We start from the raw sequence: 12,860 nt of genomic DNA, 5'->3' as shown, positions 1-12,860 counted from the left end.
CTCCTTGAAATGTCATCTAACTCCACCCACCTCCCAGCACGTTTCGTGTTCCAAGCAGGGAGCCACCAATGGGTGCTTTGCTACACTACTTTGTGGCGTGGGGTGCAGGTGTTGGAGCGTGGTCAGAAGTCTCCACCTTACCTGGATGGTGGGATATCACACTCAGGAGGAGGTGCAGTACCTCTGTGGCGACTGAGCCTCAGGGGCGCCACACAAAGAAGGGCAACAAAATTAATAAAGGTGATGGGGGAACTACAATACCCAGAGAGATTAGCAAAATTAGGATTATTTACTCTAGAAAAAAGACGACTGAGGGGCGATCTAATAACCATGCATAAGTAGATAAGAGGACAATACAAATATCTCTCTGAGGATCTGTTTATACCAAGGAAGGTGACGGTCACAAGGGGGCATTCTCTGCGTCTGGAGGAGAGAAGATTTCTCCACCAACATAGAAGAGGATTCTTTACTGTTAGGGCAGTGAGAATCTGGAATTCCCTGCCTGAGGAGGTGGCGATGGCGAACTCAGCCGAGGGGTTCACGAGAGGCCTGGATGTCTTCCTGGAGCGCAACAATATTGTATCTTACAGTTATTAGGTTCTTTAGAAGGACTTAGATCTGGGGATTTATTCTGACAGAATGTAGGCTGAAAAAAATTTCTTTTTTCGGCCTTGCTATGTTTCTATGTTAATATGTGAATCATTATTCTGTATGGAGAGCTATGTGGTGCCCATAATACTGTATGGAGCAATATATGTGACACATTATTCTGTATGGAGCAATATATGGGGCTCATTATTCTGTATGGAGCATTATATGGGGCTCATTATTCTGTATGGAGGACTATACTGCCTGGTTTCTGAGCGATTGTATAATTTACAATAGATGTCACTCATGTAATACAGTATAAGTAAGTGAAATCTTTGGCATTGTGCTATACCTAGATTTCTCTGCCATATCTGTGCCTCATGGATTGTGGTATGTGTTAAAGGGGCCCACTGAGAATCTTTCGCCCATGGGTGGTACTGGGGGGTGACCTCTCTCTATAGTACTGGGGAGCTGGTGACCGCTCTATAGTACTGGGCAGCAGGTGACCTCTCTCTATAGTACAGAGGGCAGGTGACCTCTCTCTATAGTACTGGGGGGCTGGTGACCTCTCTCTATAGTACGGAGGGCAGTTGACCTCTCTCTATAGTACTGGGCAGCAGGTGACCTCTCTCTATAGTTCTGAAGGGCAGGTGACCTCTCTCTATAGTACTGGGGGGCTGGTGACCTCTCTCTATAGTACGGAGGGCAGTTGACCTCTCTCTATAGTACTGGGGGACAGGTGACCTCTCTCTATAGTACTGGGGGGCTGGTGACCACTCTCTATAGTACGGAGGGCAGGTGACCTCTTTCTATAGTACAGGGGGTCAGGTGACCTCTCTCTATAGTACGGAGGGCAGGTGACCTCTCTCTATAGTACTGGGGGGCAGGTGACCTCTCTTTATATTACTGGGGGGTTGGTGACCTCTCTCTATATTACTGGGGGGCTGGTGACCTCTCTCTGTAGTACGGAGGGCAGGTGACCTCTCTCTATAGTACTGGGGGGAAGGTGACCTGTCTCTATAGTACTGGAGGGCTGGTGACCTCTCTCTATTGTATGGGGGGCAGGTGACCTCTCTCTATAGTACTGGGGGGCTGGTGACCTGTCTCTATAGTACTGGAGGGCTGGTGACCTCTCTCTATTGTATGGGGGGCAGGTGACCGCTCTCTATAGTACTAGGGGGGCCGGTGTCCTTTCTCTGTTGTACTGGGGGACCGGTGACTTCTGGTCGAGGATGGTCTCCATGTCACAAGGGATCCTTCTCTCCTAATTTCTCGCCCCCTGCACACAACTGACAATATCCCCCCTGCCCCCACCTGACGGATCCAGACAGCTGCACCATCACCCTCATCGTCCTCAGTGGCTGTCAGGATACTCTATATGACTCCATTCCTGTGCAGCTGTCAAGAGTCAATCAAGAGGAGGAGCGTCCCTCCAATCTTCAGGAGGTTTCTCTGGACTCAGGAGCAGTCACTGCCACTGTCTGTCGTCCTCCAGCACTAAGCAGCCTCTCCAGGACCCCGCTGTCTGCCGTCCTCCAGCACTAAGCAGCCTCTCCAGGATCCCGCTGTCTGCCGTCCTCCAGCACTAAGCAGCCTCTCCAGGATCCCGCTGTCTGCCGTCCTCCAGCACTAAGCAGCCTCTCCAGGACCCCGCTGTCTACCGTCCTCCAGCACTAAGCAGCCTCTCCAGGATCCTGCTGTCTGCCGTCCTCCAGCACTAAGCAGCCTCTCCAGGACCCCACTGTCTGCCGTCCTCCAGCACTAAGCAGCCTCTCCAGGACCCCGCTGTCTGCCGTCCTCCAGCACTAAGCAGCCTCTCCAGGATCCCGCTGTCTGCCGTCCTCCAGCACTAAGCAGCCTCTCCAGGACCCCGCTGTCTACCGTCCTCCAGCACTAAGCAGCCTCTCCAGGATCCTGCTGTCTGCCGTCCTCCAGCACTAAGCAGCCTCTCCAGGACCCCACTGTCTGCCGTCCTCCAGCACTAAGCAGCCTCTCCAGGATCCCGCTGTCTGCCGTCCTCCAGCACTAAGCAGCCTCTCCAGGACCCCGCTGTCTACCGTCCTCCAGCACTAAGCAGCCTCTCCAGGATCCTGCTGTCTGCCGTCCTCCAGCACTAAGCAGCCTCTCCAGGACCCCACTGTCTGCCGTCCTCCAGCACTAAGCAGCCTCTCCAGGACCCCGCTGTCTGCCGTCCTCCAGCACTAAGCAGCCTCTCCAGGATCCCGCTGTCTGCCGTCCTCCAGCACTAAGCAGCCTCTCCAGGATCCTGCTGTCTGCCGTCCTCCAGCACTAAGCAGCCTCTCCAGGACCCCGCTGTCTGCCGTCCTCCAGCACTAAGCAGCCTCTCCAGGACCCCGCTGTCTGCCATCCTCCAGCACTAAGCAGCCTCTCCAGGACCCCGCTGTCTGCCGTCCTCCAGCACTAAGCAGCCTCTCCAGGACCCCGCTGCCTGCCGTCCTACAGCACTAAGCAGCCTCTCCAGGACCCCGCTGTCTACCGTCCTCCAGCACTAAGCAGCCTCTCCAGGATCCTGCTGTCTGCCGTCCTCCGGCACTAAGCAGCCTCTCCAGGATCCTGCTGTCTGCCGTCCTCCAGCACTAAGCAGCCTCTCCAGGATCCCGCTGTCTGCCGTCCTCCGGCACTAAGCAGCCTCTCCAGGACCCCGCTGTCTGCCGTCCTCCAGCACTAAGCAGCCTCTCCAGGACCCCGCTGTCTACCGTCCTCCAGCACTAAGCAGCCTCTCCAGGATCCTGCTGTCTGCCGTCCTCCGGCACTAAGCAGCCTCTCCAGGATCCTGCTGTCTGCCGTCCTCCAGCACTAAGCAGCCTCTCCAGGATCCCGCTGTCTGCCGTCCTCCGGCACTAAGCAGCCTCTCCAGGACCCCGCTGTCTGCCGTCCTCCAGCACTAAGCAGCCTCTCCAGGACCCCGCTGTCTGCCGTCCTCCAGCACTAAGCAGCCTCTCCAGGACCGCGCTGTCTGCCGACCTCCGACACTAAGCAGCCTCTCCAGGACCCGGCTGTCTGCCATCCTCCAGCACTAAGCAGCCTCTCCGGGACCCCGCTGTCTGCCGTCCTCCGGCACTAAGCAGCCTCTTCAGGACCCCGCTGTCTGCCGTCCTCCGGCACTAAGCAGCCTCTCCAGGACCCCGCTGTCTACCGTCCTCCAGCACTAAGCAGCCTCTCCAGGACCCCGCTGTCTGCTGACCTCCGACACTAAGCAGCCTCTCCAGGACCCCGCTGTCTACCGTCCTCCAGTACTAAGCAGCCTCTCCATGACCCCGCTGTCTGCCGACCTCCGACACTAAGCAGCCTCTCCAGGACCCCGCTGTCTGCTGTACTACAGCACTAAGCAGCCTCTCCAGGACCCCGCTGTCTGCCGTCCTCCAGCACTAAGCAGCCTCTCCAGGACCCCGCTGTCTGCCGTCCTCCAGCACTAAGCAGCCTCTCCAGGACCCCGCTGTCTACCGTCCTCCAGCACTAAGCAGCCTCTCCAGGACCCCGCTGTCTACCGTCCTCCGGCACTAAGCAGCCTCTCCAGGACCCCGCTGTCTACCGTCCTCCAGCACTAAGCAGCCTCTCCAGGACCCCGCTGTCTACCGTCCTCCAGCACTAAGCAGCCTCTCCAGGACCCTGCTGTCTGCCGTCCTCCAGCACTAAGCAGCCTCTCCAGGACCCTGCTGTCTGCCGTCCTCCGGCACTAAGCAGCCTCTCCAGGACCTCGCTGTCTACCGTCCTCCAGCACTAAGCAGCCTCTCCAGGACCCCGCTGTCTGCTGTCCTCCGGCACTAAGCAGCCTCTCCAGGACCCCGCTGTCTACCGTCCTCCAGCACTAAGCAGCCTCTCCAGGACCCCGCTATCTACCGTCCTCCAGCACTAAGCAGCCTCTCCAGGACCCTGCTGTCTGCCGTCCTCCAGCACTAAGCAGCCTCTCCAGGACCCCGCTGTCTGCCGTCCTCCAGCACTAAGCAGCCTCTCCAGGACCCCGCTGTCTGCCGTCCTCCAGCACTAAGCAGCCTCTCCAGGACCCCGCTGTCTACCGTCCTCCAGCACTAAGCAGCCTCTCCAGGACCCCGCTGTCTGCCGTCCTCCAGCACTAAGCAGCCTCTCCAGGACCCCGCTGTCTACCGTCCTCCAGCACTAAGCAGCCTCTCCAGGACCCCGCTGTCTGCCGTCCTCCAGCACTAAGCAGCCTCTCCAGGACCCCGCTGTCTGCCGTCCTCCGGCACTAAGCAGCCTCTCCAGGACCCCGCTGTCTGCCATCCTCCAGCACTAAGCAGCCTCTCCAGGACCCCGCTGTCTGCCATCCTCCAGCACTGAGCAGCCTCTCCAGGACCCCGCTGTCTGCCGTCCTCCGGCACTAAGCAGCCTCTCCAGGACCCCGCTGTCTGCTGTCCTCCGGCACTAAGCAGCCTCTCCAGGACCCTGCTGTCTGCTGTCCTCCGGCAATAAGCAGCCTCTCCAGGACCCCGCTGTCTACCGTCCTCCAGCACTAAGCAGCCTCTCCAGGACCCTGCTGTCTGCCGTCCTCCAGCACTAAGCAGCCTCTCCAGGACCCCGCTGTCTGCCTTCCTCCGGCACTAAGCAGCCTCTCCAGGACCCCGCTGTCTACCGTCCTCCAGCACTAAGCAGCCTCTCCAGGACCCTGCTGTCTGCTGTCCTCCGGCAATAAGCAGCCTCTCCAGGACCCCGCTGTCTACCGTCCTCCAGCACTAAGCAGCCTCTCCAGGACCCTGCTTTCTGCCGTCCTCCAGCACTAAGCAGCCTCTCCAGGACCCCGCTGTCTGCCTTCCTCCGGCACTAAGCAGCCTCTCCAGGACCCCGCTGTCTACCGTCCTCCAGCACTAAGCAGCCTCTCCAGGACCCCGCTGTCTGTCATCCTCTAGCACTAAGCAGCCTCTCCAGGACCCCGCTGTCTGCCGTCCTCCGGCACTAAGCAGCCTCTCCAGGACCCCGCTGTCTACCGTCCTCCAGCACTAAGCAGCCTCTCCAGGACCCCGCTGTCTGCCGACCTCCAGCACTAAGCAGCCTCTCCAGGACCCTGCTGTCTGCTGTCCTCCGGCACTAAGCAGCCTCTCCAGGACCCCGCTGTCTGCCATCCAGGTAAGTCTCCATTCTTCCTCCTCTAGAGTTGTCGGTTCCTGGGATTGTGAGTAATATGTGAGATTGGGGGTGAGAACTTATTCATATTGTGGCCGCTGAGCCCTTTCCTATTATGGTGCTGTGCTCTCTTTTATGTGCAGGGGGCTCCAGAGCTCACACGGTGGGTTGGGGGTCTATGGTGTCTGAGGAGACACCAGAGGTAAAGGATTAGTAGAATCCAGCAGTTCTAGGGTTAAGGTGCAGGCATCTCTCCGGACCCCCATACACATGGGCACATGTTCTGTATGGGGAGGGGAGAAGCGGTGGGAAAGCGTCTCTAGAGCCGCTTATCTCTGAGGAGAGCAGGAGGTGGAGAGTTGTGTCCGGAGACATCAGAGGAAAATCACCCCAGAAAATGTCCAACAGACCCCGACAGATGTCCCCTCCCCGATATATGGGGCCGCCACATAACAAGCTACTTATAAATAACTGCACCTGTCACTGCTGGAGCCCCCACATCTATATATGTTTATCTCTATATATAAAACTGAATGTGTGTGTGTGTGTATCACCAACCAATCACGAAGCATCTTTCATTTCACCAGAGCTGTTCAAAAGAAGCTGAGCTGTGATTGGTTGCTATGAGCACGTTTTCCCACTTGACAACACCTGAGCAGACACTGACACGGTGGGAGAAATCTAGCATCCCCGGGAACATAAGCTCCCAGCCATTGTCTGCCCCCAGAAAGGAGCAGAGAGTACATGACAGAAATGAATCCCCCCTCCATGCCCATATCCCCATCACACATCCTCCATCCCAGAGGCACATCTTCCCTCTTAAAGGGATCATGGGTATGGAAGTCAGGGCAAATCCACTCAGCGCTCTGGTTCTGACCCCAGGCTGACGGGATGATGTGGGATATTAGGGGTAGTAGTCCGGTGGCTCTGGTTGATGGGATGATGTGGGATATTAGGGGTAGTATTCCGGAGGCTCTGGCTGATGGGATGATGTGGGATATTAGGGGTAGTAGTCCGGTGGCTCTGGCTGATGGGATGATGTGGGATATTAGGGGTAGTAGTCCGGTGGCTCTGGCTGATGGGATGATGTGGGATATTAGGGGTAGTAGTCCGGTGGCTCTGGCTGATGGGATGATGTGGGATATTAGGGGTAGTAGTCCGGTGGCTCTGGCTGATGGGATGATGTGGGATATTAGGGGTAGTAGAACGGTGGCTCTGGCTGACGGGATGATGTGGGATATTAGGGGTAGTAGTCCGGTGGCTCTGGCTGATGGGATGATGTGGGATATTAGGGGTAGTAGAATGGCGGCTCTGGCTGATGGGATGATGTGGGATATTAGGGGTAGTAGTCTGATGGCTCTGACTGACGGGATGATGTGGGATATTAGTGGTAGTAGTCCGGTGGCTCTGGCTGACGGGATGATGTGGGATATTAGTGGTAGTAGTCTGGTGGCTCTGGCTGATGGGATGATGTGGGATATTAGGGGTAGTAGTCCGGTGGCTCTGACTGACGGGATGTTGTGGGATATTAGGGGTAGTAGAACGGCGGCTCTGGCTGATGGGATGATGTGGGATATTAGGGGTAGTAGTCCGGTGGCTCTGACTGACGGGATGATGTGGGATATTAGTGGTAGTAGTCCGGTGGCTCTGGCTGACAGGATGATGTGGGATATTAGTGGTAGTAGTCCGGTGGCTCTGACTGACGGGATGATGTGGGATATTAGTGGTAGTAGTCCGGTGGCTCTGACTGACGGGATGATGTGGGATATTAGGGGTAGTAGTCCGGCGGCTCTGACTGACGGGATGATGTCAGATTTTAGGGGTAGTAGTCCAGTGGATCTGCCTGATGGGATGATGTGGGATATTAGGGGTAGTAGTCCGGTGGCTCTGACTGACGGGATGATGTAGGATTTTAGGGGTAGTAGTCCAGTGGATCTGCCTGATGGGATGATGTGGGATATTAGGGGTAGTAGTCCGGTGGCTCTGACTGACGGGATGATGTAGGATTTTAGGGGTAGTAGTCCGGTGGCTCTGGCTGATGGGATGATGTGGGATATTAGGGGTAGTAGTCCGGCGGCTCTGGCTGATGGGATGAGGTGGGATATTAGGGGTAGTAGTGCGGTGGCTCTGACTGACGGGATGATGTCAGATTTTAGGGGTAGTAGTCCAGTGGATCTGCCTGATGGGATGATGTGGGATATTAGGGGTAGTAGTCCGGTGGCTCTGACTGACGGGATGATGTAGGATTTTAGGGGTAGTAGTCCGGTGGCTCTGGCTGATGGGATGATGTGGGATATTAGGGGTAGTAGTCCGGCGGCTCTGGCTGATGGGATGAGGTGGGATATTAGGGGTAGTAGTCCGGTGGCTCTAACTGATGGGATGATGTGGGATATTAGGGGTAGTAGTCCGGTAGCTCTGGCTGACGGGATGTTGTGGGATATTAGGGGTAGTAGTCCGGTGACTCTGGCTGATGGGATGATGTGGGATATTAGGGGTAGTAGTCCGGTGGCTCTGGCTGATGGGATGATGTGGGATATTAGGGGTAGTAGTCCGGTAGCACTGGCTGACGGAATGATGTGGGATATTAGGGGTAGTAGTCCGGTAGCACTGGCTGATGGGATAATGTGGGATATTAGGGGTAGTAGTCCGGTGGCTCTGGCTGGTGGGATGATGTGGGATATTAGGAGTAGTAGTCCGGCGGCTCTGGCTGATGGGATGATGTGGGATATTAGGGGTAGTAGTCCGGTGGCTCTGACTGATGGGATGATATGGGATATTAGGGGTAGTAGTCCGGCGGCTCTGGCTGATGGGATGATGTGAGATATTAGGGGTAGTAGTCCGGTGGCTCTGACTGATGGGATGATGTGGGATATTAGGGGTAGTAGTCCGGCGGCTCTGGCTGATGGGATGAGGTGGGATATTAGGGGTAGTAGTCCGGTAGCTCTGGCTGACGGGATGTGGGATATTAGGGGTAGTAGTCCGGTGGCTCTGGCTGACGGGATGATGTGGGATATTAGTGGTAGTAGTCCGGTAGCTCTGGCTGACGGGATGTGGGATATTAGTGGTAGTAGTCCGGTGGCTCTGGCTGACGGGATGATGTGGGATATTAGGGGTAGTAGTCCGGTGGCTCTGGCTGACGGGATGATGTGGGATATTAGGGGTAGTAGTCCGGTGGCTCTGGCTGACGGGATGATGTGGGATATTAGGGGTAGTAGTCCGGCGGCTCTGGCTGATGGGATGATGTGGGATATTAGGAGTAGTAGTCCGGTGGCTCTGGCTGACGGGATGATGTGGGATATTAGGGGTAGTAGTCCGGTGGCTCTGGCTGACGGGATGTGGGATATTAGTGGTAGTAGTCCGGTGGCTCTGGCTGACGGGATGATGTGGGATATTAGGGGTAGTAGTCCGGTGGCTCTGGCTGACGGGATGATGTGGGATATTAGGGGTAGTAGTCCGGTGGCTCTGGCTGACGGGATGATGTGGGATATTAGGGGTAGTAGTCCGGTGGCTCTGGCTGATGGGATGATGTGGGATATTAGGGGTAGTAGTCTGGTAGCTCTGGCTGACGGGATGATGTGGGATATTAGGGGTAGTAGTCCGGTGGCTCTGGCTGACAGGATGATGTGGGATATTAGGGGTAGTAGTCCGGCGGCTCTGGCTGATGGGATGATGTGGGATATTAGGGGTAGTAGTCCGGCGGCTCTGGCTGATGGGATGATGTGGGATATTAGGATTAGTAGTCCGGTGGCTCTGGCTGATGGGATGATGTGGGATATTAGGAGTAGTAGTCCGGTGGCTCTGGCTGACGGGATGATGTGGGATATTAGGATTAGTAGTCCGGTGGCTCTGGCTGACGGGGTGATGTGGGATATTATAGTGGGTGTGGCTATGCGGAGCGGGCGGGGCTATACACTCAGCTTTATATATATATATATATATATATAGAGAGATATTCATTATAATTTTTTATAACAACCCGTAGTTAATTGCTATGCCCGTTCAGCGCTGGGCTCTTCAGCTAGTCTTTATATATATAAAACTTGATGTGTGTGTGTTTATCACCAACCAATCACAAAGCAGTATGTATGTATATATATAGCAGCAGTTTACCATCCCTACACGGTGGACCCCGGGCTGCGAACGCAACTTACTGTTATTTTATTATTTGGTGTGTTCCGCCAGCCCTAACACCCATCATACATATCCTCCATCCCATAGTCCCGTGCCCATATACCCATCATACATATCCTGCACCCCATAGTCCCATGCCCATATACCCATCATACATATCCTGCACCTCATAGTCCCGTGCCCATATACCCATCATACATATCCTCCAGCCCATAGTCCTGTGCCCATATACCCATCATACATATTCGCCATCCCATAGGCCCGTGCCCATATACCCATCATACACATCCTCCATCCCATAGTCCCGTGCCCATATACCCATCATACATATCCGCCATCCCATAGGCCCGTGCCCATATACCCATCATACATATCCTCCAGCCCATAGTCCTGTGCCCATATACCCATCATACATATTCGCCATCCCATAGGCCCGTGCCCATATACCCATCATACATATCCTCCATCCCACAGTCCCGTGCCCATATACCCATCATACATATCCGCCATCCCATAGGCCCGTGCCCATATACCCATCATACACATCCTCCATCCCATAGTCCCGTGCCCACATACCCATCATACATATCCTCCATCCCATAGTCCCGTGCCCATATATCCATCATACATATCCTCCATCCCATAGTCCAGTGCCCATATACCCATCATACATATCCTCCATCCCATAGTCCCGTGCCCATATACCCATTATACATATCCTCCATCCCATAGTCCCATGCCCATATACCCATCATACATATCCTCCATCCCATAGTCCCGTGCCCATATACCCATCACACATCCTCCATCCCATAGTCCTGTGCCCATATACTCATTATACATATCCTCCATTCCATAGTCCCGTGCCCATATACCCATCATACATATCCTCCATCCCATAGTCCAGTGCCCATATACCCATCATACATATCCTCCATCCCATAGTCCCATGCCCATATACCCATCACACATCCTCCATCCAATAGTCCGGTGCCCATATACGCATCATTCACATCCTCCATCCCATAGTCCCATGCCCATATACCCATCATACACATCCTCCATCCCATAGGCCCGTGCCTATATACCCATCACACATCCTCCATCCCATAGGCCCATGCCCATATACCCATCACACATCCTCCATCCCATAGGCCCGTGCCCATATACCCATCATACATATCCGCCATCCCACAGTCCAGTGCCCATATACTCATCATACATATCCTCCATCCCATAGTCCCGGAACCAGCGCAAGAGAGGTACCTACGGTCCGGTGCATCTTCTTACACTGAAAAACATGAAATCTCAAGAAAAAAAATCACATTTATTACAAATTATCAGACAAATTGGAAGAAAATTATGGAGATATTAACGCCTTCCTGCAAAAAGACACTACAGAGGCATATGTGTCAGCAGCAACCTGGGAAAACTGTTCAACAGCATCCTGAACAAGAGGATCCTCAGTTTCCTCACCGAGCACAACGTCCTCAGCAAGAGCCAAGCAGGGCTCATGCCAAACCACCGCACTACTGACCACATCTACACCCTGCACAGCCTCATTCAAAGCCACGTGCACAATACAAAGAACGGGAAGATATACGCCTGTTTCGTGGACTTTAAAAAGGCCTTTGATTCGGTGTGGCACCCAGGCTTATTCCTGAAACTGCTGGAGAGCGGAATAGGAGGAAAGACCTACGATGTTATCAAAAGCTCCTACACCGAGAACCTCTGCAGTGTGTGTGTGAACGGTAGAAGAACGGCCTATTTCCAGCAGAGCCGGGGAGTCAGACAAGGCTGCAGCCTAAGCCCAACGCTCTTCAACATTTACATCAACGAGCTGGCCACCGCACTGGAATCTTTCACAACACCAGGTCTCACCCTCCATGACGTGCAGGTGAAATTCCTGCTGTACGCAGATGACCTGCTGCTTCTTTCACCAACCGAGAAAGGCCTCCAAGACAACCTGAAAATCTTAGAGAAATTCAGCTCCACCTGGGCTCTACCGGTCAACCTAAAGAAAACCAACATCATGGTGTTCCAGAAGAGAAAGAGAAAATCAGACCAGCACCCTTCATTTGTCCTCAACAACTGCGTCCTTACAGGAACGGACAAATATACCTACCTGGGCCTAGATATTCACCGGTCAGGGAGCTTCAAACAAGCCATACAGACCCTGAAAGACAAGGCCAGCAAAACCTTCTATGCCATCCGAAGGAAACTCTACCATCTGAAGCCACCAGTGAGGGTCTGGTTAAAAATCTTCGACTCTATCATCGCCCCAATCCTCCTGTATGGCAGCGAAGTCTGGGGCCCTCACACCTACCCAGACTGGTCAAGGTGGGATTCCAGCCCAACAGAAATATTCCACCTGGAATTCTGCAAGCACCTCCTCCAAGTCCATCGGAGCACCTCCAACAGTGCTTGCTGGGCCGAGCTGGGCAGATTCCCTCTACACCTAACGGTTCTAAAGAGGGCACTGTCATTCCGGGCTCACCTACAAAGGAGCAATCCAAGCTCCCATCACCATAAAGCCCTGACACATGTAGGTGAAACAGAAAAACCAGGACCCTCGGAACAGCCCACCCAAACCCAACCTGACCAAAACACCAATCACAACAACCTGACAAAAGCCGCAATTAGGAAGATGGTAGACGAAGGCCAGGAGAGGTACGTAAGTGAGTGGAAGAACGACATCATCAGCTCACAGAAACTGACCATGTACCAGAGTCTACAGAGAGACTACAGACTGGCCCCATATCTGGAGAAACTCCCAGACCCCAGAGACCGCAAGATCCTGAGGCGGTATAGACTCAGTGCCCACAGTCTGGCCATCGAGGTCGGCCGACACAGGCAGAGCTACAAGCCCAGGGAGGAAAGACTGTGACAACACTGTGACCAGGAGGCCCTGGAGGATGAGACCCACTTCCTGCTACACTGCTCCAAATACTCAGCAGTGAGGGACACTCACTTCAGGAGACTCTCACATCTCTTCCCGGATTTCATCACCATGAAAGAGGAAGAGAAAACAAATATCCTGCTGG

General features: G+C 54.5%; 1 protein-coding gene and 1 long non-coding RNA gene across 2 annotated transcripts in view; one reads left to right on the top strand and one right to left on the bottom strand.

Moving 5' to 3' along the window:
* Window positions 1-12,860, bottom strand: part of LOC141053950 (uncharacterized) — a 60,160-nt gene that overhangs the window by 18,059 nt on the left and 29,241 nt on the right. The window lies entirely within an intron of this gene.
* LOC141053916 (uncharacterized) overlaps window positions 5,266-12,860 on the top strand; it is a 68,896-nt gene continuing 61,301 nt past the window's right edge. Inside the window, exon 1 of the mRNA XM_073551084.1 lies at window positions 5,266-5,688. The gene's annotated coding sequence lies outside the window, so the exon portion shown is untranslated. The remainder of the gene's footprint in view (window positions 5,689-12,860) is intronic.

This window comes from Dendrobates tinctorius, unplaced genomic scaffold (assembly GCF_039654945.1).
Source record: "Dendrobates tinctorius isolate UK_male_01 unplaced genomic scaffold, ASM3965494v1 ptg000173l, whole genome shotgun sequence".
Classification (NCBI taxonomy): domain Eukaryota; kingdom Metazoa; phylum Chordata; class Amphibia; order Anura; family Dendrobatidae; genus Dendrobates; species Dendrobates tinctorius.
This window is presented reverse-complemented; position numbering and strand designations above follow the sequence as displayed.